The sequence below is a fragment of the Hyperolius riggenbachi genome, chromosome 2 (assembly GCF_040937935.1).
Source record: "Hyperolius riggenbachi isolate aHypRig1 chromosome 2, aHypRig1.pri, whole genome shotgun sequence".
Classification (NCBI taxonomy): Eukaryota; Metazoa; Chordata; class Amphibia; order Anura; family Hyperoliidae; genus Hyperolius; species Hyperolius riggenbachi.
The window spans coordinates 73,434,078-73,451,505 of NC_090647.1; positions in this window are offsets into that span (position 1 = coordinate 73,434,078).

Sequence of the window (17,428 nt, forward strand, 5' to 3'; positions counted from 1 at the left end):
TTTCCGCATTGTGACGTCATGCTGGACGCGAAAACAGCCACCTCACCCTGAGAGACGGCGGCTTTTCCGCGTTTCCTCACAGTATCCCCCCCCGAGGAGTGGACTCCGGAGTCCGGACAACTCCTACCAGGTTTCTCGGGATGTAAGGCATGAAACTCCTTCCTTAATTCGTCCGCATGCATGCGACTCCCAGGTACCCATTGTCTCTCCTCAATGCCATACCCTTTCCAGTGCACCAGATATTGTACTGAGTTCTGTACATTGCGTGAATCTAATATTTTCTCTACCTCATATTTAGGTCGTTGATCTACCATCACAGGAGGAGGAGGCGTGGAGCCCACATGGACTGCTGGTTTGAGCAGGGATACGTGAAAGGACCTTACCCCACGCATGCTGGCGGGAAGATCAACAGAATACGTAACGTTGTTGATCTTCTTAGCTACCGGGAATGGACCCACAAACCTGGGACCTAGCTTATCTGAGGGCTGTCTCAGAGTCAAGTGACGTGTGGACACCCAGACCAAGTCCCCTAGCTGGAACCTCCACTCTAACGAGCGTCTCTTGTCAGCCTGACCCTTTTGACTCTGGAATGTCCTTTCCAAATTACTCTTCACCGTCCACCAGATGTCTTTAAATGCCCTTTGCCAAGCTTCCAGGGTTGGAAACGGAGAAGAGGCAACTGGCAAAGGGGAGAATTTGGGCGACCTCTCTGTCACAATCTGGAACGGAGAAAAACCAGAAGAAGAACTCTTTAAATTATTCTGTGCGAATTCCGCGAAGGCCAGAAATTTTACCCAGTCATCTTGTGCCTCCGCAACGTAACATCTTAAGAACTGCTCCAAAGACTGATTAATCCGTTCAGTCTGCCCATTAGTCTGTGGGTGGTAGCCTGACGAGAAAGACAACTTCATGCCCATTTGGTGGCAAATAGCCCTCCAGAATCTAGAGATGAATTGGACTCCCCGATCCGACACTATGTTTTCCGGAATGCCATGCAGCCGGAAAATGTGGATGATGAATAGGTCGGCCAATTCCTGGGCCGAGGGAAGTCCTTTCAAGGGCACGAAATGGGCCATCTTGCTGAAGCGGTCGACTACCACCCAAATGACTGACATGCCTTCAGACCTGGGGAGCTCACCCACAAAATCCATGGACAAGTGGGTCCATGGTTCACTCAAGGCGGGCAAAGGCTGTAAGGTACCGACAGGTGCCAGCCGGGAGGGCTTACTTTTTGTACAAATTGCACATTCCCTAACAAACTCCTTGCAATCAGCTGGCAGGGAGGGCCACCAGACACACCTGGCTACAAGATCCTGCGTTCTGGCTGCTCCGGGATGTCCAGCATTTTTATGCGCATGGAACATCTCTAGGATCTGGAGACGGAAGGGCAGGGGAATGAACATAACCCCTTCAGGCTTCCTTTCCGGGATGTCCTGCTGGAAGGGGCTTAATGTCTCCTTCCAGTCTTCCCAAGTATCGGTTGCAGCCAGCACCAATTTCTGCGGAACAATAGACTCAGGGATGGAGGGCTGTGCTGTCTCTGGCTCAAAGCACCTGGACAAAGCGTCTGCCTTAACGTTTTTGCTGCCTGGAGTGTAAGTAATTATGAATCTGAACCTTGTAAAGAATAACGACCATCGGGCCTGACGGGGACTTAATCTCTTAGCTCCCTCGATGTATTCTAAATTCTTGTGGTCCGTGAAGACCCTGATAGTGTGCTCTGCTCCTTCGAGCCAGTGACGCCACTCTTCAAAGGCCAGTTTAATGGCCAGGAGCTCTCTGTTGCCTATGTCGTAGTTCTTCTCTGCCGGAGAGAACCTACGAGAAAAGTAAGGACATGGATATAGTCTTCCCTGTAACCCTGACCGCTGAGACAGCACAGCCCCTACCCCGACCTCCGAGGCGTCAACCTCAACAATGAAAGGATAAGAGGTGTCAACATGTCTCAGGATCAGTGCGGAACAAAACAATTCCTTCAAAGTAGAGAATGCACTCTGAGCTTCAGGAGACCAGTGGGTAGTATCTGCCCCCTTTCTTGTGAGACTGGTAAGGGGTGCAATGATCATGGAGTACCCTTTTATAAACCTCCTATGGTAATTCGCAAAACCCAGGAATCGCTGGAGGGCTTTCAGACCCACAGGTTGCGGCCATTCCAGGACAGCTGTGACTTTAGCAGGGTCCATTGACAGACCTGAGGTAGAAATCACATACCCCAGAAACGTGACGGATGTCACCTCAAAAATACATTTTTCCAACTTGGCGAACAGCATATTTTGTCTCAGCTTGTTCAGCACAAATTTGACATGGCTCCTGTGTTCAGATAGATTGTCAGAGTAGATCAGTATATCATCGAGATATACCAGAACAAATCTGTCCAACACCTCTCTGGATACCTCATTAATAAATTCTTGGAAGACGGCTGGCGCATTACACAACCCGAAGGGCATCACTAAGTATTCGTAATGCTCGTCGGGTGTGTTGAAGGCCGTCTTCCATTCATCGCCCTTTCTAATGCGGATCAGGTTGTATGCACCCCTCAGATCTAACTTTGAGAAGATCTTAGCGTTAGTGACCTGTGTGAACAAATCGTCTATCAATGGTAGCAGATAACGATTCTTCACCGTGATTTTATTCAGGCCTCGGTAATCGATGCAAGGTCGAAGACCTCCATCTTTTTTCTTAACAAAAAAGAAACCGGCCCCCGCAGGCGACCGGGAGGGGCGAATGAACCCTTTGGCTAGGTTGTCACGGATGTATTCCTGCATGGCCACTTTCTCCGGTCCAGACAAATTATACAGGTGACCTGGGAGGGGGGGGGGGGGGGCATACAACCGGCACGGAGATCGATGGGGCAATCGAAAGGGCGATAAGGAGGTAACTTATCAGCAGCCTTGGGACAGAATACATCCGAGAATTCAGAGTATTGCTCGGGAACCCCCTCCACTTGAATCTTGGTCTGACCTAATGTCACTTTCCCTAGACACTGCTGGGAACAAAAGTCTGACCAACTGGTTAATTGTCCTGCAGCCCAATTAATCTGTGGCGAGTGAAGCTGCAGCCAGGGCATACCTAAGACAATTGTGGAGGTGGTCATGTGTAAAACAAAAAAACTCAATCTCTCCCCATGCAGTACCCCAATAGTGACTTCCACCTCTGGTGTCTGAGACAGCGGACGGTCCCTTTGAAGCGGGGAGTCATCCACGGCAGTAACCTGGATAGGTGGTTCTACTGTGGTGAGCGGAATGCCCAACTTCATTGCAAACTCGGAACTCATAAAATTAGCTGCTGAGCCTGAATCAACAAAGGCCTCTGTGGCTTCAGATTTGTCCCCCCATGTAATCGTACATGGAAGGAGCAAACGTTTTTCTTTTAGGGGTATAAAACGGGTGCCTAGGGTGTTAGCCCCTACAACTCCTAGGCGGTAGCGTTTCCCGGCTTGATAGGACAGTTTCGTACCCTATGCCCCCCTCTCAGCGCAATACAGGCACAACTGTTCCGTCATCCTCCGTCTTCGCTCGACCTGGGACAATTTTGATCGACCTATCTGCATAGGCTCGGGTGGAGGTAAAACCGGAGCAGATGAGACTGAAGAAGATGATGCTACCTGAGGTGTAACGTAAGACACTACTCTGACACGTTGACTACCCCTGGTCTGTTTTTGGTAGCGCAGCCTACGGTCAATTCGGATGGCCGCTGAGATGGCCTCATCGACTGTTTTGGGCTCGGGCTGACTTAGCATCAGGTCAGAGACCTTATCGGACAGTCCTGACAAAAAACAATCTAGCAGGGCGTCAGTGTCCCACCTGGCCGTAACTGACCACCTCCTAAATTCGGCCGCGTAATCTTCGACCGGACCCTTGCCTTGACGTAAAAACTTGAGCTTCCGCTCAGAAGTCGAGGCAAGGTCTGGGTCGTCGTAAATTACCGCCATGGCTTTAAAGAATTCCTCCACAGAGGTAAGAGCTAAGTCACCGGCAGATAACAAGGTTTTAATAAATATGTCCCGTTGGGTCTCAGTCCCCGAGGATCGGGGTCTCAACTCGAAATACGATAACACTCTACTCTTAAGATTCCGAAAGTCAGACTTATGGCCGGAAAATTTATCAGGTACGGGCATACGTATGTCATCACTATGAGGGGATCGCACCGAATCAACTGACGTCTGGAGGGTTCGCACAGAGCCTGATAGGGCATCAATTAATGCTTTGTGCTGGCCCAGTGCTTGATGGATGTTATCCACCGAAGTGACAAGCACACCCAGAGGGTCAGCGCGTGCGTCCATCTGTTTTTTGGGTCTGGCGTTCTGTAACGATCGGTCTATCACAGAGAGGATCTGATTACCGGTGATCTGCAGTATCACTGGGAGTACAGATATATACCAGATTATAGATGATCTGCAGTATCACCGATAAGCCGATATCCAAGCTAACCTCTGGACACCTAAGCAGAGTGTTTGGTGCAAACAGTCGTAATGAGAGGACTGGGCCTCAGAACAGTAAGGAGTACTGCCCATTTTCTTCTGGACTCTCCCGGAGGGAGAAGTCAGGCTGAGAGAAGGAACGACAGATTGAGAGTGACACTCAAGAGGGAGTGTCACTATAAGGACTGGGAACCGCCTCTAACAGTAAGGTCGGTTCTCAAGGTCGGACAAGCCAGGTCATAAACACACGGACAGATAAAGTACAGATTCAGAAGGCAGAGGCGAAGTCTGAAGTACAGGCAGGGTTCGGCAACAGGGTATCAGAAATATCGAGGTACAAAATCAGAAGGCAGATGCAGAGTCTAAGGACGAGCCGGGATTCGGCAACAGAGTATCAGAAAGACAAAGTACAGGATCAGAATTCAGGAGAATGGTCAGGCAGGCAGAAGGTCATAACAGATAATCACAATCAAACTAGTACTTTAAACTATCAACAAATCTAGCTAAGTGTAGGATTACAGCTCCAGCTGGTCCCGGCACACTTTCGGATCAGGTCTGCGTGCTACCACGTAATGATCGCAACGCCAGACAACCAGCAACTGAACAGCCAGCAGTATATATACACAGCCACTCTCCAGCCCCTCCCTAAATGCTGGACCAATGAGAGGGCTCAGAATTGTCAGCTGACCAGCTTGGTCAGCTGACCTACTTCTGGCTGCTATATAAGCTTTGCCTCTGTGCACGCGCGCGTGTCACTCTGAATCTTGGAGGACTATCAGTCCCAGCCACACCAGTACTGCCTTGCAATGTATCCAGTGAACCGAGCGTGGGAGCAGCCTCTAATGCGAATTCCGCCGCTTCCAATGCGGATTCCGCCGTTCCCAAAGCGGATTCCGCCGTTCCCAATGCGGATTCCGCCGCTCTGCCTATGCGACATGCGGCGGTTTTTCCGCGTTGTGACGTCATGCTGGACGCGGAAACAGCTGCCTCACCCTGAGAGACGGCGGCTTTTCCGCGTTTCCTCACAGATACGCAATATAAAATTGCACTTACATTTAAGTTTCTTTAAAATCAGTGTGTAGTGGCCTGCCCACGATCGTAACCCTCTGCCGCGGTCTGGCCAGGACCCGGAGATGTGACGTTGTTGTTCCACATTCCCCTGGCTACGGTGTCGCCAGGAGGGGAAGGAGGGGACGTGACCGCTCACGTAAATGCCTCCACGTCACTACCGGTTTCGGCACTTCCTGCACCTTCATCAGGCTTGAATGATGAAGGCACAGGAAGCGCCAAAACCGGTTGTGACGTGGAGGCATTTACGTCCTGGCCAGACCACGGCAGAGGGTTACGATTGTGGGCAGGCCACTACACGCTGATTTTAAAGAAACCTAAATGTAAGTGCAATTTTATATTGCGTATCCTCATTAAAAATTTTAATGCACTATTGGAGCGCTTCTTTTTTATTTTTTGTTTTCTCAATTTACGGTATTGGCTAACTTAAAAGAATAAGAGCTTTCAGCTATTCCGCCTTCATCAGACTCGAATCCTGTATGCTGACAAGATGTTAAAGCAAATAGCTATACACATGCAACATCAAAAGGCGATACATAGATTTTTTTGGAAACATAAATTCTGATCATTACAATGCCTTAATTGAAACAAGACATCCAAATAGGGTCTCAAGAGGATGTTAGCTGATTTATGACAAAATCTCACCTAAGGAGAGGGTCCTGGGTCCTGGAGAGGGTACCTCCTATGGTACTGGCGTTCCAGCACTGGATCCACCATTAGCAGTTTCCCACTGATGGGTCTGAGACTGCTCACTGCTGCCGCTGTGGGAGGCTTCAGCAATCTTCTAGAGCCCGAGTGCTTCCGAAGATGGGCAGCTCCGTACTCTGCATGCACAATACGAAGTGGCCTGTCTTCGGGAGCTCTCAGGCTTTGGAAGTTTGCCGAAGCCTCCCACAGAGGCGGAAGTGAGCAGTCTCAGAACCATCAGTCAGAGACTGCTAATGGGGATCCAAGACTGGAACGAGAGCACCGGAGGAGGAATGGGAAGGCTCTATACGACCCAAAGCCTTCCCTCTCCTTAGAGGGGAACTTCAGCCTAAACAAACATACTGTCGTTAAATTACATTAGCTATTTTAATTAAAATAGACAGGTAATATCAACTCTTACCCACCCTGTTTTAAAAGAACAGGCAAATGTTTGTGATTTCATGGGGGCAGCCATCTTTTTCATGGGGGCAGCCATCTTTTTGGTTGAAAGAAGGTGACAGGGAGCATGAGACACAGTTCCAACTGTCCTGTGTCCTGATCATCCCTCCCAGCTGAGCGCTCTAGGCTTAGGCTAGGCACCAAAACAGCAGAATGAGAACAACAACATCAGAAATCCCATCATGCTTCGCACAGCATCAGGGGAAAAATGCCCGGGCAGTTTTCTTCTGTGCAGCTAAAAACGAGGCTTGGGTAAGAAAAAAACAAGTTCTGATGCTGTGAAACTGTTAAAGAATTACCAAGCCTTTTCAATGCTGCTGAGTAGATTTTTAGTCTGGAGGTTCACTTAAGTGAGTATCTGTTTTCTTTTTTGTTTTGTTTTTTGAAAACTTGCTTTAGACTCACTTTAATAACTTGTCAGCATACAGGATTCGAGTCTGATGAAGGCGGAATAGCCAAAAGCTCTTATTCTTTTAAGTTAGCCAATGAATGGTATCATCCTGACTCAAAACTTCTTGCTTTTACTGATGGCTAGCACAGTACAAAACCCTACGGCTACCACTAGTTCAGGGATACTAATCGTGTGACCAAGAAATGCCTTCATCTTTCTTTCTGCAGAGGTTACCCTAAGCGTTTATCTCATCTATGTGGTATTTTTGTACCCGTTGCAGACGTGAATGAGAGAGGATTTAGCCATTGTAGTGTAGTCCGTACAGCCCTGAATAGCAGAATGAAGCCAGTTACACAGCATAGATCCCCCAGGTGCTATCTGTGCCTGTGCATGCACACAGCTGCTCACACTAGGGGAAGACTGAAATGTCACTTATACAGTAGGACGCATTGCCTGCTAGTTCTCACAAAAGGCCATAGCTGTAAGCAAGAAGCGGGAGCTCATCTCTTTCAGTAGTTGGGAGGTGAGGGGGGGGGGGGGTGGACAAGGTTAACTATGCATAAGGAGGAGTCTGTTAGGAATTAAAAAATGATGCATCAGCTATTCTGGATATCTGTTAAAACAGGAATAAAAGGACCCAAGCGCATTTTTGAATTTCAGATAATAAATCTCTATATCTCGAGAGCAGAATTGAAGTCCGTAGATCTGAGAATAAAGAAGAGTGTCTGCAAAAGATACTGCAGCTGCAGCACTACTTGTGTCAGAGCATTACTGATACCGCCTTACCAGCAAGCCAGGGTTCCATTGTAGATGGTAAGAGCTGCTGCAGCTTTAAAGAGAACCTGAACTGAAAATAAAAAGTCAAAACAACCATACACAGGTCATGCGTACCTCCTGTGTAGTCTACTCCTCGATCTCTTTTTTCCTCTCCTGCGTTTCATTTGTCCACTGTGATCAATGGAATTCTCCATCCTCCATCTTAAAAATGGCCATTACCCCATAACAGCTTCCTGATCAGCACACTGTTGAACTGTAATATCACCCACTTGAGCCATAGGGAAACATGGACATTACCTCACACATTCAGTTGTAACTGACAGCTGCTGATATATAACTGACAGTAACTGGTATATTTTAGTTCTGACAAAATATTGTCAGAACTGGAAGGAATCACTGTAAGAAGAAAATGGTGAGCTTCTGAGAGGAACTGACGGTGAGGTTAGTATGTAATATTCATTTGCAGCTACGTCATGTGTTTATTTTAAATAATTGTACTCACTTCAGGTTCCCTTTAAGGAATTGCATAATGTGCAATGGCTGGTCTGTTGCTCATTGCCTGTGAAAGGGTGTTCCCTGATGTATGGGTTCCAACTCATTCTATGCGACTTCAGCTTCATATTCTAGTTCTTTTTCTTTTAAAAGTTGCTCCAAAAATAAACAAACAAAAGGCAGATTTTTTTGGGGGGGGCGGGGGGGGGGGGGGGGGGGGTGCACTTTGGGTGATCAAAATCCTTGTTTGTATGGTGAGCCCCCTAGAGGTTTAACTACAAATCCCCTCGTAAAACTGTAATGCCCCTCCCCCTACACACACAGATACACACCCAGACACACGCACATTGTCCACACCCATTTCCACCTCTCCTCTCATGGTAACTCACCAGCCAGGGTTAATTTAACAAGTGTGAACAGCGTGAATGCCTTGCCTAGAACAAGAGAAGCCATAAATAACAACACCTTGAGCTCGATTCAGTAAACCGTGCTAAGTGTTAGCACGCCTGTGAAAAATCCTATATCACGCCTAAAGTTAGTTTAGGCGTGATAAATTCACATTGCGCGCAAAGTCCCACGCGCAAAGAGCACCCGATGCGCCTATAAGGTCGCATTGCGTACGACCTTAATGTCGCACCATGCGACGTTAAAGTCGCACCCATTGCGACCTTAAAGGCGCATCGGGTGCTCTGTTTTCGTTGCACTGCGATGCAATGCAAAACTTTGCGCGCGGGCCTTTGCGCGCGATGTGAATTTAGTAAACAGTGCTAACCTAGTTAGCACCCTAGTTATCACGCCCAAAGTCTTTAGGCGTGCTAACTGGGTTAGCACCGTTTACTGAATCAAGCCCCTTATCTTCTCCCCTATAATTACGCCTCAGCCCCCCCCCCTCCTTTCCCACATATACAAAGTGTAAGAGTACCACCACTGTCCATACATATACTGCCACACCTATGTCGTTGTCATTATGCTCATCCTCTATAGTATACCACATGTTGGGCTTGATTCACTAAGACAAATAGCATGCCTTATCAAAGTTAGCACGCCTTATCAAAGTTAACATGCCTTATCAAAGTAGCATAGCGAACTTATGCCTGCTAATTGGCAATGATGAGAGCTCCACTCGTCCTGCCCTGAGCCCCTGTGGGTTCTTAGAGCTTGCTATGCTACTCCGATAAGGCGTGTTAACTTTGATAAGGCATGTTATTTGTCTTAGTGAATCAAGCCCATTGTGTGTACAGCATGTGCACACAGTATACTCACACAGGAGTGGCATGTATTACTCACACAGGAGTGGCATGTATTTGGAGAAGGATGGGCCTCACATGCTATTACTCACATCCATGCCAGAGTGCAGGAGCAGCAGGTGTATTCATCTCACCTGGAATAAGGTGCAGCTCTGCACAAGAGGCAGTAGGTTGTGCAGAAGTGAGGCTGCTGGAGCAAGTTGCATTCCGGTAGTGTGGACCCAGGATCCAGGGGCGTAGCTATAGGGGAGCAGCCCCCGTGATGGCAGGGGGGCCAAGAGCTGTAGGGGGAACCCTACTACTAGCCTTCCCGCCCTCCAATACAGGGGATCATCTTCAGGGTCAGGCTGGGACACTAAGGGCCCACCAGGAAAGCTTTAGCCTGCTCCCCCCCCCCCATTTTGGGCTCACATATGCATGTACTCTAGAAATTTTGCACCCCACCCCCTCACCTGGGGTCCCCCCCCCTTCCATGCCCCCCCCTCCCAAATTTCATCCAGCCAGCGCGGCAGCGAGCGGGAATCACTCACTTACCGAGAGTCAAGAGAGCTGTGCGTGCCACTGGTCTGGTCTTCTGCACTGCACTGTCCAATTACACTCTCACAGGAAGTACAGTGAGTGCATGATTGGACAGTGTCATGTAAGAAGACCAGACCAGCGGCACGCAGAGCTATCGCTCTTGGTAAGCCGTTCCCCGCTGCTGCCGCTGACTGTCTGCAATTCTGGAGGAGGGAGCGCGGAAGGGGGGGCCTATGTGAGGGAGGGGGGGGCTCGTGGCCCACCGAGGGAATAAACTGTACTATGGTGGCCCAGTCCGATCCTGATCATCTTTCAGATCGGTTGTTTTTGAGGCTATGCTTGTTATGGGTGTGAAGATAATGATGGCCACACTTGATTTATTACCCTTGTTAGATGGGCCTCAAGGCCATGAAGGTCACCAAGTGGAGGCAAGAGAAGGGGTGTGCATGTGAACATAGGGGAGTTTATACATTTTTTGCTGGGAATTGTAGTTACGCTACTGATAGGATCCCTATCACCCAGTGAGCCAAAATCCTACATTTATATCCTGTACACACACAAAAAGAACACACACTCATACACACAAACTGTGCAAGTTTAGAGGTTTCTAAGCTCAGAACTTGACAGATAAGACTTGCGTGAAGAATAAGGACCCTTTCTACAGAGGAAACCTCAATGCTGGTGAAAGGGTCTAGTATAGAATGCTTTTTCATGCAATCTATTTGGAAGCTTATATATCCTCTATTTCGACAACCAAACACAGAGGGTTAATGACCCCTTTGAGAAGTCATGGATGCAAGAATAAGAGGACGTGACCAAACGTTTGCGCTCTTTGAACCATTGATCTGAGATGCAAATAAATAGCTGCCATTACATTTCTTGCGTGCCTATGGAAATCCATGATGACCCTTCCGTGGCTGATCTGCAATTTTGGTTTCTCCTTGAAACCTCTTTCCCCAACTGCCCATTACTAGTGTCCACTACAGCGACCCCATAAACATTCTTCAGCCGATTATCGATTTCCTTTTGTGCACAGCCCTCTTTTGACAGAAATTCAATGGCAGCATTTTGTTTTAACCTGAGCTGCATGGATCTAATCACTTAGTCTGAAAAAGGAAAGCATTCATTAGTAGGATAAGTACACCTCTGCAACACCTCTAGGCCACTTTGTAGCACCATAAAAACGGGCATTCCGGTAAATGTCCTCTTCAGTCATTCAGATTGATGCACAATTGCAATTAGGGCCAAGAATACCCAGGTCAAAGTTATTGTGACGCTGTACAATTAACAAGCTGACACATCATTGCATTCCAGGGGCTGTCTGGAGGTGTGTTTAACTTCCAGGGGCATAAAGAGATGATTTGCATATTCAGCAGTGATGCATTGTGGGAGACCTCATATGCTCTCTCCAACCTGACTTATCGCAAACACCTTCTGTTTTAAGAAGGCAAACTTTTGTTTTGCATTGCTTGTTAGTAAGCAGGCTTTTTGATCCTTTGTAGCCCCTTACACACTCCTAGGAGTTCTGGCTCACCATGAGCTTGATGGGTAATTTGTAATGTCTCTGAAAGAAAATACAAAAATCATTGTTGAGAAATGTGCCTGGACGAAATTGTCAGTTTCTGTAACACATTTTATTTTTAATAGATTCAAGCATATTACATTACCGCAGTCACCACCAATATAGGTCTGTTGCGGCAGCTATGGCTAAGTGACATCACCATTTAGGTCTTAATGAGTCATAGCCAGAACTCCTCTTCAGAGGACTTTTAAATAATTAAAATACAATGTTTTGGGGATATAAAGGACCCCATTTATCAAGGAAAGCAATACAAGTTAAATGGAACCTAAACTGTGAAGGATATGGATTTTTCCTTTTAAAACAATACCAGTTTCCTGTCTTTCCTGCTGATCCTGTGTCTCTAATACTTTTAGCCACAGCTCCTCAACAAGCATGCAGATCAGGTGCTCTGACTGCAGTCAGACTGGATCAGCTGCAGCCGATCGGTGCCCTCGCCGTGTCTCTGCGATGCTCTCGCCCCCGCCGGTGACCACTTCCGGTTTCGCCGTCAGGACCCGACAGGCATGGGAACGCGAGTGATTATTCGCGTTCCCAGCCACAATATCGCCCTCTATGCTGCTATTGCGGCCTCCTGAGGGAAGCCCCAGGTGAGTAAAACTCATTTTTTTTAGGAGACTTAAGGTTCACTTTAAAGGGGGAATGAAGAGAGAGGTATATGGAGGCTGCCTTGTTTATTTCCTTTTAAGCAATACCAGTTGCCTGGCAGCCCTGCTGATCCTCTGCCTCTAAAACTATTAGCCATAGCCCCTGAACAAGCATGCAGCAGAACAGGCATTTCTGACTTTAAAGTCAGATCTGACAAGACTAGCTGCATGCTTGTTTCTGGTGTTATTCAGATACTACTGCAGAGAAATAGACCAGCAGGGCTGCCTGGTATTGATTAAAAGGAAATAAATATGGCAGCCTCCGTATACCTCTTACTTCAGTTCCCCTTTAAGCCAAAATCAACACTATGCCCAGTAATAATAAATATGGAGGATTCCATATTTATTTCCTTTTAAAGGGAAGGTTCAGGGACACTAAAAAAAAAAAAAAATCGAAATCCACTTACCTGGGGCTTCCTCCAGCCCGTGGCAGGCAGGAGGTGCCCTCGGCACCGCTCCGCAGGCTCCCGGTGGTCTCCGGTGGCCGACCCGACCTGGCCAGGCCGGAGGCCAGGTCGGGCTTCTTCTGCGCTCCATTATGCGTGTCACGCCGGTGCGCTGACGTCACCGGACGTCCTCCGGGCTGTACTGCGCAGGCTCGGAACTACTGAGCCTGCGCAGTATAGCCCGGAGGACGTCCGATGACGTCAGCGCGCCGGCGTGACACGCATAATGGAGCGCAGAAGAAGCCCGACCTGGCCGCCGGCCTGGCCAGGTCGGGTCGGCCACTGGAGACCACCGGGAGCCTGCGGAGCGGTGCCGAGGGCACCTCCTGCCTGCCACGGGCTGGAGGAAGCCCCAGGTAAGTGGATTTCGATTTTTTTTTTTTTTTTTTAGTGTCCCTGAACCTTCCCTTTAACCACTTCGCCATATCTGGACGCATATATCCGTCCAGATAGGGAGTGGTGCTGCAGCCGTGCGGTGCGCGCGATCGGGCGCGCGCCCACGCGCGCTCCCGCTGCCTCCCGCTGCCCCCCCCGATCGGTGAATGGGAATATAATTCCCATTCACCGATCTAAGTCCCCGGCAGAAATACCGACGCTTTCTCATCAGAGAGCGTGGTATTTCTGCCCCCAGGAAACTTCTTCTCTTCATTTTAGTTCCTAGATGCGACATCGTTCGCATCCAGGAATTTTTTGAATGTGGCCATCTTGTGGCCAAATAGTAAACTGCACCCACATACTTTTATTAAATAAAAAATACATTATATGACATCTAAAATTAGCAGTTTCTCTCACAAACTAAAATTACCCAAATACATTTTTGTATTAAAAAAAAAAAAAAATTACAATTAAAAAAAAAAAACTACATTAATAGTTACCTAAGGGTCTGAACTTTTTAAATATACATGTCAAGAGAGTATCTTATTAAATTTTTTAAAATTATAAGCTTGTAAATAGTGATGGACGCAAATTGAAAAAATGCACCTTTATTTCTAAATAAAATATCGGCGTCATAAATTGTGATAGGGACGTAATTTAAATGGTGTAATAAGCAGGACAAATGGGCACATAAAATGCATGGGTTTTAATTACTGTTGCATGTATTAATTTTAAACTATAATGGCCAAAAACTGAGAAATAATGATTTTTTTCCATTTCTATCTTAATCTTCCTGTTAAAATGTATTTACAGTAAAGTGGCTCTTAGCAAAATGTACTACCTAAAGAAAGCCTAATTAGTGGCGGAAAAACGAGATATAGATCAATTAATTTTGATAAGTAGCGATAAAGTTATTAGCGAATGAATGGGAGGTGAACATTGCTCGGATGCATAAGATTTTCGAAGCTGTAGGCTGAAGTGGTTAAACAATGCAGATTGCCTGGCTGTCCTGCTGATCTCTTTGGCTGCAGTAGTGTCTGAATCACTCACCTGAAACAAGCATGCAGCTAATCCAGTCAGACTTGAGTCAGAAACATCTATCTGCATGCATGTTGAGGGTCTATGGGAAGTATTAGAGGCAGAGAATCAGCAGGACAGGCAGAACATTTGCATTGTTTAAAAGTAAACAAATATGGCAGCCTCCATAGCCCTCTCATTTCAGGTTTCCTTTCAGTAGGCTGGATTTGGGGGAGTTGCTAAAGAGATGTGGCAGGTCCGGATTTACATCACTGGAGCCTATCGGCACAGATCTCCTGGCACCCTAAACTTTGCCCTCCAGAAACCCACAAACCCCCGCCGATCCACACCGCAAGTGTGCTGGCTGTCCCTGCTGTGACTTCTCCCTTACTTCCCCTGCCCATCATTGTTACCTAGAGGTATTAGGTAGCCAGCTAGTGGTGCCCTGACTGAAGGGAGATCTTATCATTGAAATACCGAGAGCCAGGTATCCAAATCTTATTTACAGTAGGCGCTTGGCCCATTGATTGACATAGCAGTGTGTATCTCCAACTCTGATTTCCTGATGAAGCGGGCTGTTGACCCGTAAAACGCGTTGCATACCTGGAGAGCTTATAATAAATTTTACTGTTTATTTATAATGACTCATTGGCTGGTCATTATATACCTGAGGGTGGTGTCCACCAAACCCCTCCTTTTAAACAGCTTTTAACTATTTTATTCTAATTTGCGCCTCTGTTATTACCAATTATCTACTAAACTTTCATTTATGCTCTGCTCAGGACTCTGCATAGGGAAGAAGGAAGGCTCTGGGGGAGGGGAGTAGTGTTGAGCCAACATTTTCGAAATTTCCAAATTTTTCCGCTACGACACAAATTTGTAATTTCGTAATTGCCATACAAACCGTCATTCGGAATTCCGTAAGCTAAATTTCGGTTTCATAATTTGGCGTTTCGTCGCAAATTCGTGTTTAACGCGAAATTTAGTAAATTCATGTTTTCTACAGAAACAAAGTTTTTTTTGTTACAAAAATGAACATAATTTTGTTTTTAAAGGTAATTTTGCATGTTTAGGTAATGACTAAACTCAGGAAAGTCACTCATTGATTGCAATTACTGATAATGCAAAGGCCCCTGCACATGCTGTCGCTTTAAATGTATCAGGAGGCTCTATCTGCAGCCACTTCTAAGACTGGTGCTCTTTGCCATGGTGCACTTAGCTCTTAGCTGTCATGTTGAGACACTTGGTTTTGGGCCTTGCAGGCCCCTGCACTTGCTGTCACTTTAAATGCATCAGGAGGCTCTACCTGCAGCCACTTCTAAGACAGGTGCTCTTTGTAAAGGTGCACTTAGCGGTCATGCATGTTGAGACACTTGGTTTTGGACCTTGCAATATCTGATAATGCAAAGGTACCTGCAAGTGCTGTCGCTTTAAATGTATCAGGAGCCTGTGGACTGGAACATAATTTTGAGAAAGGTCGAATTTGAATGTTGAACACGAAATTCTGATTTGTTTGTGTTACGTAAAAGATCGTAATTGCGAAATTCTCCATAAACACAAAATTTCTTGTCCATAATTGTAATTTTGCGGATTACGCGAAATTTCACAAAATTTTGTGTAATCGTAATTGGGTCATTACGCTCATCAATAGAGGGAAGTGAGCCGCCCCTCCATTATCAGACGCCTGTAGGCGTGTGCATACAGTACCTTATGGTAAATACGGCCCTGTGTGGACCAATCATAAAGTACAGTACATATGAAAATCTAGGCATGGATGACCACTATTGTTCAAGGTCTTCTTCTCGTCCCTTCATTGTCCTCAAAAGTGTCAATCGACATGATCACAAATTCATAACGGACTGAAAATTGCAATGCAAAGGTACTTTTTGAACCCATAAAGCTCCTGCATCACTGATCTATGTTCCTAGAAACATGTTCATAAACGTGGAACTTCATACTGAACCTTTATTTAAAATTTAAAGGGAAACATATTTAAGCAGAAGAACGCAGAGACTCTGATCTGTTGCTTCGTGTTGTAACTGGCCCTCCCTAGCAGCTGATAGAGAAAGATAAAGTAAACCTCTTTAGGTTTCAGCCACAGAATGCCAGAAGGTCTTTTTTTTACATTATTATCTGTATCCCAAAGGCATCATTTCAAAAATACATAAATGAAAAACTACGATGCTAGCAGCTTGCAGCAGCTGGATCCCGGCCAACTTCATCTTGTACTGAGAATGTTGGGGATGAAAAAACTGTTCCTCGGCGTGACTGTGCAGAACTCTGCAGACACGACACATGATTTGAGTAAATCAATCACCCCAGCATGACATCGCCAAGCATCCCATATCATGTAGGCCTAAAGAGGAACGTTAAATGGGAACTCCACCTGGGACTGGACAACTAGTTTTGAGCAGAGACAGGCAAGGTGTTTGCCATGGGTTTGCCCTGGAGTAAAAGTAGCTTGGGGGTCCCCTACCCCCAAGGAGCAGACACCGGGAAAGGTGAGTTATTACAAGGCAACTCACGTACAGAACATGTGGGGGCCACAGGGAGCAGTCATTGGGAGACCACCTGCGGGGTTCCGGTGGTGCAGCAGGGAATCCTGGAGTGGTCAGGGCACTGGGGCAATGAGGACCATAACGTTTGAAACAGGCTGCATGTACTGTCTGTTGGATTGGTGGGGCTCTGTTACATTTATTAGCTACAGGCTCACTATACACCAGCGGTTCTGGATGTGCAACCTTGCTTTGAGGTGCATAAAGAAATGATTTGCATACGTGGGGGTGATGCATCATCGTAAACCACCGTTGCTCACCTAAATATGGAAGCTAAATTAAAATCAAGACTCCTCAGTAAACCCATCACAATCACTCAAATTAGCTCTTAAATGAAAATGTTTGATTATCTTATAGGCCATAGAGACAATATTAACTGGTTTCATTGATTTAATTATTTTTCAGCTTCTAATTGGAGGTATTTTTTTTCCATTAGATTTATTTTCTTTAATGCCTGTATTTTATTATATTGATATTGGTTAAATATTAATATTCTAGTAAAAATATATTTAGTTAAAATTCTACTTGTTTCTATAACTTGTGGTTATCGAGATTACTCTGCATCACCATTGTTATTCATGGATGTTGGTTATTTGTGATCAAATTCTCAAATAAAATGTATGTAAATGAAAATGCAAAAACGAAGTCCACAATAGAGGCAGAGGCTTCCATGTTCTTTTATTACAGGTGGGGAGCATGTAGAGGGATACATATGCTGCTATAGTGTAGAATGTATAGAGTGCAGCATT